This window comes from Pantherophis guttatus, chromosome 1, assembly GCF_059756535.1.
Source record: "Pantherophis guttatus breed Tessera chromosome 1, ASM5975653v1, whole genome shotgun sequence".
Taxonomy (NCBI): Eukaryota; Metazoa; Chordata; class Lepidosauria; order Squamata; family Colubridae; genus Pantherophis; species Pantherophis guttatus.
Genome location: NC_142063.1, coordinates 127,749,217 through 127,766,898, shown reverse-complemented (window position 1 = coordinate 127,766,898; position 17,682 = coordinate 127,749,217). Strand labels below are relative to the sequence as shown.

General features: G+C 43.5%; 1 protein-coding gene across 8 annotated transcripts in view; it reads left to right on the top strand.

The window, feature by feature from the left end:
- Window positions 1-1,915: 1,915 nt before the first annotated feature.
- MYLK (myosin light chain kinase) overlaps window positions 1,916-17,682 on the top strand; it is a 196,261-nt gene continuing 180,494 nt past the window's right edge. For 2 of the 8 annotated variants that reach the window (XM_034422935.3, XM_034422911.3), the window contains exon 1: window positions 1,916-2,461. The gene's annotated coding sequence lies outside the window, so the exon portion shown is untranslated. Of the gene's footprint in view, window positions 2,462-2,499; window positions 3,386-17,682 lie in introns of those variants that run through there. The other 6 variants (XM_034422941.3, XM_034422929.3, XM_087881752.1 and 3 more) reach the window with 4 other exon arrangements.

Here is a 17,682-nt window from a genome sequence, read left to right as displayed (position 1 = left end):
ATTCACTCTGCATGAGCTGCCCTTGAAGACCACCCGGAAGCTACAACTCATGTAAAATAGTGAGATGGGCAACAATGGGCACATCTTAATATGCCTATACATTATCATTGCTCTGCAAACTGCACTGGTTGCAACCAGTAGTTGGCTTCTGAGTGCAATTCAAAGGGCTGGTTATCATCTATAGAGCTTCTTGTGACATACAGCCTAATTATTTGAGGGATACCACCTGTCTCCAGTGGTCTCAGCAAGATCAAGTAAAATACAGGTGCTCCTGGGTCAATTAAACAATGTCGTCTAGTGGGACCCCAGAAGCATATCTTCTTTATCAAAGTGTCTGACCTCTGGATGCTGTTCCTCCCTCCCCTCCCTCCATGGAGATATGCACAATTCCCATCCTATAAAGGTTCCAAAAGGCTTTGGAAGTGTGGCTTTGCCTGCAAGTTTGGATTTGGTTGCTTGTTGTTTTAATTTTATGTGGGAATGATTTTGTGAGACAGGAGGAAGAGCTGCAGCCTAGACAACAGTCTGATAAAAACCGAGTCAGAGGGGGAGGCAGAGTTTAGAGAAAGCATTTCAGAAGGGACCTTCCCGAGTTTTCAGGAGAATAAAAGTAAGGGAGGAGAGAGGTACTTTCAAAGTTGAAAAATTATGTTACTATAACCTTCCAATGAAGACAGTGTTAGTACTCAGGGTTGGCGTTTCTTGTCTGCACTACCTCTAAGGGCTGACACTTGCTGAGCCCTTGTATTCTTTTGCAACACAATGGATAATTTTGTTCAGGTGTTTGTCTTCTTAACTCTAATAGCCACCTTCCAAATCTAAATAAAAAATACCTGTTTGTCCTGATGCAAAGACACAATCTATCCACCCACCCACCCAAGTGAAAAGATACATCAAAACAGGAATGGACAAGATTTGGGCAGCCAGAAGTCACACCTGGAAAAAAAAATAAAGATAGCTCATTTGGGATGATGCCACCTCAAGAGTGGGCCCCTGCTGCCCCCCCCACCCCATGTTTCAAAGTTTTAACGTGCTACGTGAGCAGAGAACAGCGGGTTAAGAGAATAAAGCACAATCTGGTTAAAAGTCTGTAGAGATTCTCAGTCATCCAGGTCATGGTGGTCCCAAAGGTGCTTTTTCTGGAGGCAACTGGACTTCGTTTTTTCTTTGAAGGTGTTTCACTTCTCATCCAAGAAGCTTCTTCAGCTCTAACAGGATACTGGGGAATGGAAGGATTTCAATCCGCAAGGAATATACACTGCTCAAAAAAAATAAAGGGAACACAAGCAGAAGACATCCAAGATCTGAATGAATGAAACAGCCTTATTAAATACTTTGTTTGTTACATACAGTAGTTTTGTGTTCCCTTTAGTTGTTTGAGCAGTGTATAAACTACTGTATGTAAAGAACAAAGTATTTAATAAGGCTATTTCATTCATTCAGTTCTCGGATGTCTTCTGCTTGTGTTCCCTTTATTTTTTTGAGCAGTGTATATCCTTCCGTTCCCCACTATCCTGTCAGAGCTGAACAGTGGTGTATTAACCATTAAGCAGACTGCTTAGGGCACCAGGCCCAAAGGGGGCACCACAAAGTTGAGAAAGAAAAAAAAAACCCAATGAAGATTTGTAGCAGCTTGTCTTCGTTTGTACAGTATGTACAAAGGAGGGGGGGGGGGCACCAAGATTTGTCAGTGCTTAGGGCACCAGTGAGCCTTAATCCGCCACTGGCTGAAGTAGTTTCTTGGATGAGAAGCCAAACGTCTTCAAAGGAAAAACAAGAAAGTCCAGTTGCCTCCAGAAAAAGCACCTTCGGGACATAACCTGGTTAGCCCAGGGAACCTGTGTCCTCATGGACTCCGGAATCTTCACCGTCTGAGGCGACCCCCCCCCCCCGCCGCCGCCAGTTGTATAACTGCGGAGGATTGTTTATCGCAGCGACCGTAGCTGTTTTCTTCCCCCTCTTCCCCCGTCTCCCCCAGGCCATCCCACGGGTCTCCCTCCCCCCTCTCGTCGCAGCCAGCCCATCCATTCCCGCCTCGAGGAGGCTGACTCTTTCCCTCTGGCTGGCTGCGGGGTCACCGGCGTTTGTTGTCAAAACTGCAAGCGGTCCGCTCCGGAGGCGGCTGCCTGCTTTTTTATTATTATTTTTTTCCCTCCCCTTTCCCCCACATGCCCTCGCTGAAAACCCGGCTTCCCGCCTGGGCTCAAAACTCCCACAAACATTTCCTAATAAGGTTTCGCAGGTATTGGCCAGCCCGAGTTTTCTGAAGGGCAACCTGTGGTGTGTGTGTGTGTGTGTGAGAGAGAGAGAATTAACAAGGGACCCCAGGTTGTTGTTGTTGGGTTTTTGTTTTTTTTTTTGGAAAGCGCCGCTGAGGAAACTTCGCGAGCAAAGAGAGCTTGAAATCCGGCGGGAGTTTCTAACTCGCTTATTATACCTAGCAGCCGCCGGAGGGATCGCGGTGAGTTTCTCCTCCCTCCACTCTCTCTCTCTCTCTCTGCCTCCTTTCTCCCAGTTTAAGGCGCTGGGCTTTCTATTCTCGATTTAGCTCCTGTGGCTAATTTGTCCTCAATGCCTCGGGGAAGAAACAGCGGGAGTTGGAAAAAAGATTAAACCCGCAGGTTCCTAAAAGCCACGCGGCTCTTTCCACGTTGTCGACCCCGCGCGCGCTCGCGCCCGTGTGTTAAGTACGCGCCTCTTCCTCACGAGGTCTGCTTAATCCTCGAGAGGCATCCGGTGCAGACCTACTTAAGAGTAAGTCCCGTGGAGCCGCGTGGGAATGAAGGGGGGGGAAAAAACAACAACAAAACGCAGGGTTGCGGTCTTGCGAGGGCGCCTGCCGTCCCCCCCCCTTTTTTTTTGGAGTGGGACTTTCCCTGAGATAAATGCGCCCGAGAATCGCTTTTTTTTTTGCTTGCGGACGGGCGTTTTAAGTTCCAAGCAGCTCGAATTCTACAACAGCTACTCCCCCCTCAAATATATATATATATATATATATTGCCGCAATCCTAACTGACAATAGGTAGGATGCCGCCTGCAAAACGCAGGCAAGAACGGGTGCCGAAGTGGCTTGGGCCAAGCGAGGCGGTCAGATTCTCACGTAGCCCCCGCCCCTTTTCGCGTTGGCTTGGCTTGGTTACCGGCTTGGTGATGCAACGGATCAAGAGTGCGACCTGCGGATTACCTTGGGGAAAGGTGGTTTGCGCTTCATAAAGCAGCCGGGGAAGAACTGGCGTAAGTGGAGGAAGGGACAGGGAGGGTTTGAAACCCCATCACTGAAGCGCGGGAAATTGTGGTGGCCGAAGAAGCGCTTTTCTCTCCCCCTCCCCACCCGACTTTTTCCTGGGAGCCTGTGGCTTTGTTGTCAGAAATCTCTGGATCGAAGGTCAGTCTTTCGCCGCCTCGATTTTTTTTTTCCCTCTCGCGAAGCGCAACTTATGTTGCGGTTACCAGGTTTCCCTCCCCTTCTGAAAGGACCGCCGAGTTCCTGCCTCAAGTGTGAGAATCTTCTCAACGGGCTCCTCCGATTGTTACTTCTTGTTTGAAGTGCGTGCAGCGCCCTGGGAAGGTGGGGGGGGGGCGCTGATGCTAAACAGCAGAGCGTGGAGCCTCAGTAGCCGGATTTCCCCACCCAGCAGATGCCAGAAGCAGAAGTTTTTGATAAGAAATGTCATTCCACTCCCCCCACCCCAGTCATGTTTAATGAACACCAGCTTCATGGGCACAATTCTTCCTCACGCTCTTGGTCCCCCCCACCCCAAATGCAGAGACTTCTCACAAATGCAAAACACCTTTGGGAATAAATGTGTGTGTGTGTGTGTAGTGCCATTTCTCACTCTTCCCCTTTATGCATTTTATCCAAGCTTCAGATTTTCTCTGACAGTTAATTGAGCCATAGTTTACTTAATTATTACTTAAGTGCTGGGTTTGTGGTGACAGCACAAATTAACCACATCTGCTGGTTTCACACACACACACACACACACACACACACAAAGGAATCAATATATATGTGGCTTATCAATGAGTCAGCAACACACCTCTAAGTCAAAGTGTCAAATAGACATCCGTTCATGGAGCCTTTTAATATGAAACTATGCAAGGCTTAGAAGGATGCACTACATAATATTGTTACAAAGATATTTTTCATTTTTTCATGCAGAAAGGGGCAGAGAAACTTCATAACGCAGTCTTCACAACCAGGTGCTTCCCGATGCATTGAACCAGATTGAATCACTATAATTCGTGTCAGCCTTCCTCAAATTGAACAACTTCCAGATATATGAACTTTCAGCTCCAGAATTCCCGGAGTTGCGTGGCAATTACTAAGAATTCTGAAAACTGAAACACAAAGGTTTGAAAAAGGTTGGCCTATGGTTGTGCTGTCTGGGAGATAAAAGGAGTGGAAGCCTGGTGAATGTGAGGAGAACAAGTTTAGGAAGATTGACTTTAAAAAAAGTCTACTGCCAGATGTTTAAGTCCCATACAAAAGCAGCCCAAGCTATTTTTTTTAACTTTGCATAAAAGAAAATATCCCTGCCTTTCCATTTAGCTTGACTCTTGACTTGCAACAGTTGGATTGGCTGTTATCTTATTTTAGTAGAGCAAAAGATAGGACCTTTTTTATACAGGTAGTCCTTTCTTGCCACAGTTTTTAAGTGAATCACTGCAGTTAAGTTAGCAACCTGGTTGTTAAATGAATCTGGCTTTCCAGTTGACTTTGCTTGTCAGAAGGTTGGAAAAGGGGATGCTGCAATGGTCGTATGTGTGAAAAAGTTCCTAAGTCACTTTTTTCAGTGCCATTGTAACTTCAAATGGTCACTAAATAAACTGTTGTAACTGTAGTGATGTTCTAATTGTGGAACTTTAAAACTATTGTTGCCCTGACATCTTTTTAACATTTAGATTGATTTACATATTAAATCAATCACATCTTTATTATGGTCACAGACCAACATAAGGGTGGAATACAAACAATTTTAAAAGATAAGAAATGTAAAATACACAAAAACAAAAGCATAGCTAGGATATTACCACTTTCTGCATCATGTGACTTTGAGTACTGTAGTTCAGGGATGTCAAACACGCGGCATCACATCGTATCGTGACTTTTCCCCCTTTGCTAACCAGGGGTTGGGTGTGGCTAACACATGATGCATCTGGCCCTGCTGTAATTATACTGTAGTTATTTCTATTTTTTTTCCTTGTATTTTAAAGATCTTTTATTCAACTGTGTGCAATCTCCTACTTTTAATTATTGTTAGCTTTGAGGGCCATTATATTTATGAGCCAATGCATATGGTGTTATTCTGAACAGAGAGAAATGGTTATGGAGCTGCTGCTCCCTCTAATATTGTTGTCACACCAGTGATAACACTGGCTTTGGTCCCACCTTGACAAATCAGTCGCTGTTTTGCAACCTGTTTGATTCAGGCATGTGATAAAATTTAAATGGCCTGGGAATGATCAAACAGTGTTTAGTTGCTCAAGAGCTCATCCAACTTGCTTTGCTTACTTGTTGCTTTGTAAAAGATTGCATTCTTTTGCAGCAATGCTGTAGGATGCAGCGGAGGCAAAGGTTCTGATAAGATTCAGGAACTGTGTTTACTTGGCCTTAGCTGATACTGAAGTTAAACAGGATCAGAGCTGGCTAGTGCTTCAGGAGAGACCACAAGAAAATTCCACTAGCTGGATAGGGTGAAAATAAAAACACCACCACACAGAGATAATAGCATGTGTTTTCTGTGTTGCCATCAAGAAAATTATCTGGATGTAACTGTGAAATTACCAAGAATACATACCTTGACTTGAAGGATACCTTTAATATTTGACTACACTTTTCTTCATAATAAGGGATTCTGAAATCAGTATCTTCTTTAGTCATGGCTAAGATATATAACAGACTGGGTTCAGAGGATGTCTAGAATCTTCAAGGGCATTATTTACTAGTAATTAAACTGGGTGATATAAACATACCAGCTGTCGTTGTTTTCATCATGATTTAATCCAGTGTGGTAAACTTCTCTCGGAATAAGAACCCCAAAGATCTAGTCTAGGGCTTAAGGTGTTTACTCAGGAACCAGGAGACTCTGAGTTCTAGTCCCACCTTAGGCATGAAAAGCCTACTGGTGTGAGGAAATAGAAGGAAGGACTATTAGGCGTGTTTGCCATCTTTAACTTGCTTATAAACAATAAAGGCAGGATAAAAATAAAGAAAATAAGAATAAACTTGCTAGTAGCTGAAAAATGGTCATCTGATCCCAGAAAGAATGTGTGTTTCAAAATCCAGTATACCTGCAATTGTAGTAAAAGCCAAACTTAACGGACTATTTGGGAGAGGTGCCTATTAAATACAAATTTATGTAATGAATGTAATTTGTCCCTATTTATTTTAAATAGATGTGAATTAATCTATTATTTAATTATCTAAATGATGTAAATTGATGCAAATGATATCAATTTCTTTATTGGTCTGGTCTGCTTCAGAAACACCAGCTTTGTTATTTGTAAATGAAGCACAAACTAGTTTTTGGCTGTGGCATCCTATGCCTAGGAAATGGGCATCTTTGAAATTGAAGTTCTATTATGTTTATAGAAGTGTGCAAGTGATTTGGGATGCATAAGCAGGAGAGTTCTGAGTGTGCATGGGTCTATTCCCAAGTCACACTTAAGCGGGTTAGCTTGGGAGAAGTAATATGTTAGGGATACATGAAAAAGGAGGTTAAATTAAATCCTAACAGATCCAGTCATGCAGAAAGTTTAGCTAACTTCACCCAATGAGTCATGTTGTGGGAAAACCTAAACCCAGTTAACAAGCTTGTTTTGTCTAGTCCTCTGAGAAAAGATGCTGAACAAAGGATAATAGCAAAAATCTCCATTAACAGAACTAATAAATTAAGAAATAAGAAATAAACCATGCCCAGAGCACATACTTCAAGCATTAATAGGCTGGAACAGTTGTTTTTTTAAATTATTTTAAATTATTTTTATTATTATTCATTATTATTAAAGATTATTGTTATTATGCATATTAACATTAACATTATTTTTATTTATTTATTTATTATTTGAATCCCTCCTTTATTATTTTTACAAATAACTCAAATCAGGAAACACATCCACATATTTCCTCCTCTTATTTTCCTAACAACAATAACTCTGTGAGGTGAGTTGGACTGAGAGAGAGAGAGCGCGTTGCTGGCCCAAGGTCACCCAGCAGGCTCTCATGGTCTCCTGCTTTCTACTCTGGTGCTTTAACCACTAGACCAAACCGCTTTACTACATGCCTACTACAGCTGGCCAGGTCAATGGGGAAGAAGTTTGTGACATCATGAAGCCTTGTATAGATTTCTTCTAATGAGATGGTTTGTGTGATATAAAGTAGTTCCTGCAAAAACTAGATGGGAACTTTCGGTTTCTAAAATTGTTATTTTTGCTGCAGTTAGTGTGATTCTGTGCTTCTCATATTGTTGATAAGGAGATTGTATTGAGGTATGGCTGCAAATTGTGGATCATAACTAAAATAGATTTTGAAAAATACTTAACTGAAAATGCCTTTAGTATTTTTGTTTACCCCAGTGTGTTATTCCAGTAAATGCAAGTATCCATATAGAATTTATTGGATGTTGCAACCTTGTGGTTGCAATATATGCTGTTGCCTTGGAGTTGAGTCCGTTTTGTTTATTCTGTTGGTATTTAATACTGTGACCTGCCTAGGTTTATCATGTACAAAAGAGGTGGCCATATAAGTTTCTAAATAAATAAATAAATAAATAAAATTAAGCTGGAATAGCAGGAGGTATAAAACAGGCTATTTTTTCTTAAGAAGAAATCTATCTACATTCTCTTTCCATAAGAACTAAAAACTTGCCTGGGAAAAATATAGCAATAGCACCTAGACTTATATAACACTTCACAGTGCTTTACAGCACTCTCTAAGCAGTTTACAGAGTCAGCATATTGCCCCCAACAATCTGGGTCCTCATTTTACCAAAGGATGTAAAGGATGGAAGGTTGAGTCAGCCTTGAGCTGATGATACCTGAACTGCCGAACCGCTGGCAGTCTGCAGAATTAACCTGCAATGCTGCATTCTAACCACTGTGCCATCATGGCTCTTGTAACACAATTAAAAGCCAGTTGAAAAGTATCCTCCTAAACATCACAAGGGGAACTATAATTAAAGTAGAGAAAAACATGAACAAAGAAATAGCAACGTGGGTGGTTGTTTTTTTTTTTAATTTGATTTATATGCTGCCCTTCTCCGGAGACTCAGGGCGGCTTACAATGCGCTAAGCAATAGCCTTCATACTTTTGTATATTTATACAAAGTCAGCTTATAGCCCCCACAACTGGATCCTCAATTTACCTACCTTAGAAAGGATGGAAGGCTGAGTCAACCTTGAGCCTTGGCGAGATTTGAACCTGCAGTAATTGCAGGCAGCTGGTCTTAATAACCAGCTTAATAACAGGGTGCCTTAGACCACTGTACTACCAAGGCTCTTGTTGGGTGAGGTTATTAGACAACACTACAACTGAGAAAGTGTTTCTCTCCATCCTTCCCTCACGCATTGGGATGGTCAGAGGAAAATTAACATTGTGCAGTATTTGAGAGTCTGCTTGGATTTTATCTAATTCTAGATTAATCAGTGAGATCAGTGTAAGGCTGTGATGGCGAACCTATGGCACATGTGCCAGAGATGGCACGCAAAGCCCTCTCTGTGGGCATGTGGGCTGTCGCCAGCTGCTCTTCTGGTTTCCAATGTGGGCATGTGCGCCAGCCAGCTGATCTTCGCGCATGCCGGAGCACCGGAAATCCGAAGACCAACTGGCCAGCACTCATGTGCACACCGGAAACTGGAAGACCAGCTGGCCGGAGCACACATGTGCACCGGCCAGCTGGTCTTCGGGTTTCTGGGCTCCAGCATGCGTGCGTTCCAGTTTCGGCACTTGGTGTCGAAAAGGTTCGCCGTCAGGGATCAAAGGATGTTTTCTAGCAGTTTCTATAGGAAAAAAAGAGTCAGAACCTGGTCAAGTCTTTTACAATAATGCTCAGTGAAATTTGCCTGGATATCCCAAAGGTGCTTTTTCAGGAGGCAACTGGACTTTGTTTTTTTCTATGAAGATGCTTTACTTCTCATCCAAGAAACTTCCTCAGCTCTGATAGTGGGAAATGGAAGGATTTATATTCCTTGCAGACAGCTGGTCATTTGTATCCTTTTAGAACAGTGGTTCTCAACCTGTGGATCGGGACCCCTTTGGGGGTCAAACGACCCTTTCACAGGGGTCACCTAAGACCATCAGAAAAAAACGTATTTTCAATGGTCTTAGGAATAATTTTATGGTTGGGGGTCACCACAACATGAGGAACTGTATTAAAGGGTCGCGGCATTAGGAAGGTTGAGAACCACTGTTTTAGAGGGTCGTTGAAGCACTTGAAGGTTTATCTGTGTCCTCAGAGTCACCTGAATAGTGCTTCTGGTTCCTTTAGTCTGCAATTTTTTTCTTCTAGGATGAGAAGTGAAATGTCTTCAAAGAAAAAAACAAGAAAGCCCAGCTGCCTCCTGAAAAAGCATCTTTGGGACAACCATGACCTGGATGACTGAGAATCTCTACAGACTTTTTGCCTGGATTTTTTCTTTTTAAAGGGTTGTTTCTATTGTAGGTTAAACATATTAAGTTCATTTTACTATTCTTCATAGAGGTTAGCCTCCAGACTTTTTCTTATCTTCTGAACTTGGTCCAATTTGTCTCTATATTTTTTTAATTTGTCTCAAAAACAATAATCTAAATGGGATCTTACTAAAGCAAAAATAAAGTGGAACAATTAATTTCTGTGGCCAGGATTTTATGTGCCTTTTAATGCACCTCAGGTGACATTTGCCTTTAAAGCAGCTGCACCACATTATTGACTCATATGTAACTTGTGGTCAATGAGTCTCTTTTCATACATGATACAGCCAAATCAAGTCTTCCTGTTTTTTACCTTTCAGATTTCCTTCCGAGATGCAGAATTTTGCTTATCTCCCTATTCATTTCATTACCCAAACTAGGTAACATCATGTTATCGTACTATCAGGGTGGATAAAAATCAATGATTTTTTTTAAAAAAATCAAAAAAAATCAGATTTTTAAAATTTAAATCGGATTTTTTTTATTTAAATCGGATTTTTTTTAATTTTTATCGAATTTATATTGATAAAAAACTTTTGGGGTAAAAATCTATTGTAAGATAGTTTTCTATTTAAGATACATAAATAATTTAGTTTATTCAGCATGAAATGGAGCTTAGTTATGTAGCATGAGGCTGTATATTCTGCAACACTGGGACTATCGGTGAGTCAACAGTGGGTCAAAGGAGTAGCAGAGATGACAGTTGCTCTTTAAAAATTATGATTTAAATCAAGTTGATTTAAATCAAGCTTTTTTACTAGTGATTTAAATCATGATTTAAATTGTGATTTAAATCAACTCGATTTAAATCAAATCCACCCTGCATACTATCATGGGATAGTTGGGTAATGAAATGTTGCAAGAAAACAACCAAGCTCAAGACCACCATGGATCCCTCATTTCAACCCTGAGCTATAAATGTATGCTGTTTAGTGTATATTTAAAGTGACAGTAAAGTTTCTATTCTATTCCATTCCATTCCATTCCAGTTCCATGTGAAAGTGGACTCTGGGTATGGTCATTTAGCCCATACTCTATAACTGTGTTGCTAGAGAACTTGACAAGTCATTTGAAATATGTGCTAATGTGTAAATATATGTGAAATTTGACTTCTGGTTGGAATATATTGTATCAACTAAATGTGTTTGGGATTATATCCTATCCAACTGGGTGGGAAAATAATATAGCCATATAAAGTTTGCATTTGGTTTCTCCGAGTTTCTTCTTAAAATGTTTTCTCATATGAAGTGGAGTTTATGTTTATTTTCTTGAATATTTTTAACATAATGACTCATTGAATAGCTCATTTTGTGTTTGAAGAATGAGGCAATAACATGCATGTTTAGAATCATTAGATCAGATTCTACACTAGAAATATCTCACTTAATCCAACTTTTAAGAGGTATGTGAAAGATTGTTAAGTGTCAAAGTACAATATGTGTTTAAAAGGGTCTAATTTATTTTTTTTAATTATTGAGGGGTCCCTATCCAGAATATACTATTAATGTGAATAATTTCCTACTAAAAATCACCCCCCTTCCATGACTGATTAAAATAGGGAGATTCTGCTAGTTATTGGGAGAACGCTCATCTGGAAGGACACGTTCATAATTGCCATTATTGGGCTAGAGGACAAGACAGTTTCTAAGTGGATCCCACCAGTTTAAGCACATTGTTTAAGAAGCATCAATAATTTAAAATTCTGCTCCAGATCTTTTTTTTTCTTTTTTGAGAGTAGCTGCTTTGCTTTGTAGGGAAACAAATCCTTTCATGATTTGACAGTTATAAATAATAACTGTTTCAGCACTTTACCAACATTTTTGAAAGTTTTCCTGCTTCCACAGGAGCCACTTATTTTGTGGCACCAGAGGCACAATCTTACTGGAAGATAACTTAGATTAAAACATGGAATTTGCTGACAGGTCGTTCAAGTTCTGATCTGGATCTTTAATCAGGGATTTCAAAACTGTGAAAAAGCAGCTATCCTATGGGAACATGTGAAGATATGAACAAAGTTGTTCATTTACTGATCATCAGCACTGTCAGTAACACAAACCAGGTCAAGGATCTTCCCTTTGCAACCAGCAGTCTTTCATAACTGTTTTACATCACACTTTGCTAAGTTCTGCTTTTTTAATGGCCTGTTTTTATAGCAGCACAAATATCTGTATCACTGCAAAACTTACCTTGGAAACCTTATTGTATAGAAACTAACATAGTAATACAGGAAACAACAAACTAATAAGGATTTAGAGATGTAAATTATACACCCATCTTGAATTAAACCATTGGTTTAACAATTGTTCAAATTTATAGCACTGCTGAAAAAAGTGACTTACAACCAGATGTCACATTTGTCACCACTGCAGCATCCCAATCAGTCACGTGATTGAAATTCAGGTGCTTGGCAATCATTTATTTACAAAGATTGCAACTTCCCAGGATCATGTGATTGTCATTTGCAAATTTCCCAGGGGGTTTACAACAAACACGCTCAATAGGGGAAGCCAGATTTGGCTTAATGATAATTTGATTTATTTAATAACTGTGGCAAAAAAAGTAGTAAAAACCAGGCATGACTCACTTAATGAACTTATCACTTAGTGATGGAAATTTTCCTACTCGCCGTTCAGACACTCCTCAGTCTGGGTAACGATCACTCCTATTTGCAATGCTGAGTGTCAATCAAATCCCTCTGGAGCTGGATCCACCTCACTTCCTGCTCCTTCCTCAGACTTTTTCACTCAGCCATTGCAAAAGCATTGAGTGTCTATTTCTCTTCTTTCAATTTGATCTTTAATTTGGTTGCCTTAACTTTAAATTGTTCCTTTTCTTCCTGTGAGTGCTGTGCGTTGCCTGCCTTCACCTCGGTGAAGTTTACAGCCTCGCATCGGCGGTTCGGGGCTCCGGCCGCCGTTAGTGGCTTGCCTTGGCTGGCGGTTTATTTTGCTGCAGTTTTGGCCGCCATTTCCCGCCATTTGCCGCTGGTTGTTGCGCGAGGCTGCTGACCTAATTAGCGGCCACAGTCTCTTTCGGCTTGAGTCCCTGCCGGCTGGCATACTCATTAGCCGTTTTGGGGGCCTTTTTACTGCAGCGCTATTTCAGTCCGGCCGCAGGCGCTTTGTTTCGCCTGGCTTAGGACTCGATTGCAGCCATCGCCACGCGGGCCGCCATTTTGCCTGTCTACTCGAAAGCGTCTTTTGATTGATTTGTGGGCACAGCGACCTGGGCCTTGATTTCCAGGGTCGCTTCATTGCCAGCAGGTGTGGACGCTGTCCAGAACAGACCTGTGACTACTAACCCTGCAGAGAAGTTCTGAAACCTCAGGGAAGTATACATTGTTTAATCTTCTATATATATATATAAAATGGGGAGTGGAGTTTTGAGAATTGCCTTACCGTTCTGGGAAGAAATTAATTGTCTGTACATAGTTAATCAATTCTTTTAATTATATATATTTTTTTTTTAAAAAAAAGGACAAATCATTAATAATAATAAACTTAATAATATTGAAGTTATCTGTATATACAATTGCAATTCATTTACCCTCATATTGAGGCTGCTGGCGATTGATTTAATGGAGGACAGGGAGGAAGTTGCTCTTTCCTCTGATCTAGATAAGAGCCCCTCTCCCTCCCCAGTGCCTTCCCCTAGACAGACCAGGGGAAAAAGGGCTAAGACTTCTAAGCATGCAAAGCCTTCTAAGCCTGCTAAGCCAGATAAAGATGCCCAACGTAGGCACAATGCATTAGAGAAGCAATTTGCTAAAGCAAGACAACAAGCTCAAGTCTCCTGTGAGGAGCCAGTTACTGAAGCCTTATGCCATGAGGCACCTTGTGATCCTTTGGTCTCACATAATATAGAACATCTGGCTAGTGAATTAGGGGAGGTTGTCCCATCTACTTCACAAGGGTTTCTTCGGTCTGCTTCTACTCAGCCTCTAGTTAGCACTAGATCTCGTTTTTCTAGTATGGCTAGCCACTATTCTCAGTCTTCTAGGCCTGTTCCTGAAGCTACCTTTACACCCACGGCAGCAGGCCTCCGTCCGGAGGAGGGTCCTGCCTTTGGACAACCAGCTGATTTTCAGTCTTTCTTTAATCAAGCCATGTCCCATATGTTTCAAATGGGTTTGCAACAGGCCTCAGGTGGCTTTCCTGTTCCAGTTTGTGCTCCTCCTGCCCCCCTTCGTATGCATCCTCCTTCTGAACAACACCAACATTTGGCTTCCTATGGTGATGTGACTGAACCTGCCCGGGAGGATGACCTCTTGGAGGATTTTGAGATGTCTGTGGATGAGGAAGAGTTTCACGACAAGCCGGCCTTCCCAGGTCTTTTTAAGCCTTCCTTGTTCCGCTCTCTTCTGCGCAAAGCTAAAGCTGCCACTAATATGGATTCAGGCTCCCTGCAGTCTTCTACTTCTGTCCCTCCTGGCCCTCACAGTAACCTGTTTAATCTCCCTCAACCGGATCATGACTTTGTTCCGTGCCCTGACCTTTTCTGCCAGGTTATACAAAGACCTTGGGATCGTCCTGCCTCATTATCCGGTCCGAATTCGTTTGATAGACAGCTGTATGCTTCGGCTCCTGCGTTGGAGGCTCTCTTACAGTTGCCCACGATCGATGACCCGGTGGCTAGCCTTACATCTTCTTCCATCCTGGTAGGCGAAGCTGGAGATGGCCTCAAGTTCGAGGATAAACGGGCCGAGATGGGTTTTCGTAAGACGCACCAAGCTGCAGCTTGGGCCATTCGGGCCGCGACCTCTTCATCTTTCTTCAATAGGGCATCGCTAGTGTGGTTACGCCAATTGAGGGAAAGGATCCCCCCCGAAGACGCCCGCTCGCAACAGGACCTGGCTAAACTGGTGGCGGCGGCGGAATATTCGGCTGACGCGTCCTTGGACGCGGCAAAATTCGCATCTCGGGCCTTGGCTTCAACGGTCTCTTCAAGGCGGCTATTGTGGCTCAGGAACTGGAGAGCTGACGCTAAGTCCAAGTGGCGCCTAACCGCTGCCCCTTATAAGGGACCTGCTCTGTTTGGACCATCCCTGGATTCTGTTCTGGTAGAGAACCGGGATAAGAAAAAGGTGTTGCCCACGTCTTTTCGGCGCCAGGACAGGCGCTATGTGCCATATAATCGACAGCCCTTTCGGCAGGACCAAGGCGCCGGCAGCGCCTCTTATTACAGATCCTCGCAGTTCCAGTACCAGCCAGCTTCAGATAGAGCGTCCTTTCGTGACCGAGGTCGCCGGCAATCCAGCTTTCGGCAACCCTTTAAGTCCACTGGTCGCTTCGCCAGGCGCGGTAAGTGACTCACCGTCCCTGGTCCCGATCGGGGGCAAGCTCCAAGCCTTCTCTCACCTGTGGCCAACTACAACTTCGGATGCCTGGATTGTCCAAACTGTCACCGAAGGCTTACGTTTGGAATTCACCACCATGCCTCAGGACTTTTATGTTCATTGCCCCTGGCTGGTTCAGCCGGAGAAGCGTTCTCTTCTCTCCCTCGAAATTTCCCATCTGTTGCAGATTCAGGCCATAGAACAAGTTTTCCTGCTCGCCGTTCAGACACTCCTCAGTCTGGGTAACGATCACTCCTATTTGCAATGCTGAGTGTCAATCAAATCCCTCTGGAGCTGGATCCGCCTCACTTCCTGCTCCTTCCTCAGACTTTTTCACTCAGCCATTGCAAGAGCATTGAGTGTCTGTTTCTCCTTTACAACTTGATCTTTAAATTTGGTTTCCTTTGTCTATTTGAATTTAAATTGTTTCCTTATTTGTTGAGAGTGCTGCGCGCTGCCTGCCTTCACCTCGGTGAAGATTACAGGCTCGCATCGGCGGTTCGGGGCTCCGGCCGCCGTTAGCGGCTTGCCTTGGCTGGCGGTTTGTTTTGCTGCAGTTTTGGCCGCCATTTCCCGCCATTTGCCGCTGGTTGTTGCGCGAGGCGGCTGATCTAATTAACGGCCACAGTCTCTTTCGGCTTGAGTCCCTGCCGGCTGGCATACTCATCAGCCGTTTAGGGAGCCTTTTTACTGCAGCGCTATTTTAGTCCGGCCGCAGGCGCTTTGTTTCGCCTGGCTTAGGACTCGATTGCAGCCATCGCCACGCGGGCCGCCATTTTGCCTGCCTACTTGAAAGCGTCTTTTGACTGATTTGGGGCACAGCGACCTGGGCCTTGTTCTCCAGGGTCGTTTCATTGCCAGCAGGTGTGGACGCTGTCCAGAACAGACCTGTGATTACCTACCCTGCAGAGAAGTTCTGCAGCTTCAGGAAAGTATACATTGTTTAATTGTTTAATCTTCTATAAATAAAAAAAAAAAAAAAAGAAAGAAAAAAGGGGGGGGGAGTGGAGTTTTGAGGATTGCCTTACCGTTCTGGAAAGAAATTAATTGTCTGTACATAGTTAATCAATTCTTTTAATTATATATATATATATAAAAAAAAAAAAAAAAAAAAAAGGGTCAATCATTAATAATATTGAAGTTATTTGTATATACAATTCATTTACTCTCATATTGAGGCTGCTGGCGATTGATTTAATGGAGGACAGGGAGGAAGCTGCTCTTTCCTCTGACCTAGATAAGAGCCCCTCTCCCTCCCCAGTGCCTTCCCCCAGACAGACCAGGGGAAAAAGGGCTAAGACTTCTAAGCATGCAAAGCCTTCTAAGCCTGCTAAGCCAGATAAGGATGCCCAACGCAGGCACAATGCTTTAGAGAAGCAGTTTGCTAAAGCAAGACAACAAGCTCAAGTCTCCTGTGAGGAGCCAGTTGCTGAGGCTGTTTGCCATGAGGCACCTTGTGATCCTTTGGCACCACATAATATAGAACATCTGGCTAGTGAGTTAAGGGAGGTTGTCCCATCTACCTCACAAGGGTTTCTTAGGTCTGCTTCTACTCAGCCTCTAGTTAGCACTAGATCTCGTTCTTCTAGTATGGCTAGCCACTATTCTCAGTCTTCTAGGCCTGTTCCTGAAGCTACCTTTACACCCACGGCAGCAGGCCTCCGTCCGGAGGAGGGTCCTGCCTTTGGACAACCAGCTGATTTTCAGTCTTTCTTTAATCAAGCCATGTCCCATATGTTTCAAATGGGTTTGCAACAGGCCTCAGGTGGCTTTCCTGTTCCAGTTTGTGCTCCTCCTGCCCCCCTTCGTATGCATCCTCCTTCTGAACAACACCAACATTTGGCTTCCTATGGTGATGTGGCTGAACCTGCCCGGGAGGATGACCTCTTGGAGGATTTTGAGATGTCTGAGGACGAGGAAGAGTTTCATGACAAGCCGGCCTTCCCAGGTCTTTTTAAGCCTTCCTTGTTCCGCTCTCTTCTCCGCAAAGCTAAAGCTGCCACTAATATGGATTCAGGCTCTCTGCAGTCTTCTACTTCTGTCCCTCCTGGCCCTCACAGTAACCTGTTTAATCTCCCTCAACCGGATCATGACTTTGTTCCGTGCCCTGACCTTTTCTGCCAGGTTATACAAAGACCTTGGGATCGTCCTGCCTCATTGTCCGGTCCGAATTCGTTTGATAGAAAGCTGTATGCTTCGGCTCCTGCGTTGGAGGCTCTCTTACAGTTGCCCACGATTGATGACCCGGTGGCTAGCCTTACATCTTCTTCCATCCTGGTAGGCGAAGCTGGAGATGGCCTCAAGTTCGAGGATAAACGGGCCGAGATGGGTTTTCGTAAGACGCACCAAGCTGCAGCTTGGGCCATTCGGGCCGCGACCTCTTCATCTTTCTTCAATAGGGCATCGCTAGTGTGGTTACGCCAATTGAGGGAAAGGATACCCCCCGAAGACGCCCGCTCGCAACAGGACCTGGCTAAACTGGTGGCGGCGGCGGAATATTCGGCTGACGCGTCCTTGGACGCGGCAAAATTGGCATCTCGGGCCTTGGCTTCAACGGTTTCTTCAAGGCGGCTATTGTGGCTCAGGAACTGGAGAGCTGACGCTAAGTCCAAGTGGCGCCTAACCGCTGCCCCTTATAAGGGACCTGCTTTGTTTGGGCCATCCCTGGATTCTGTTC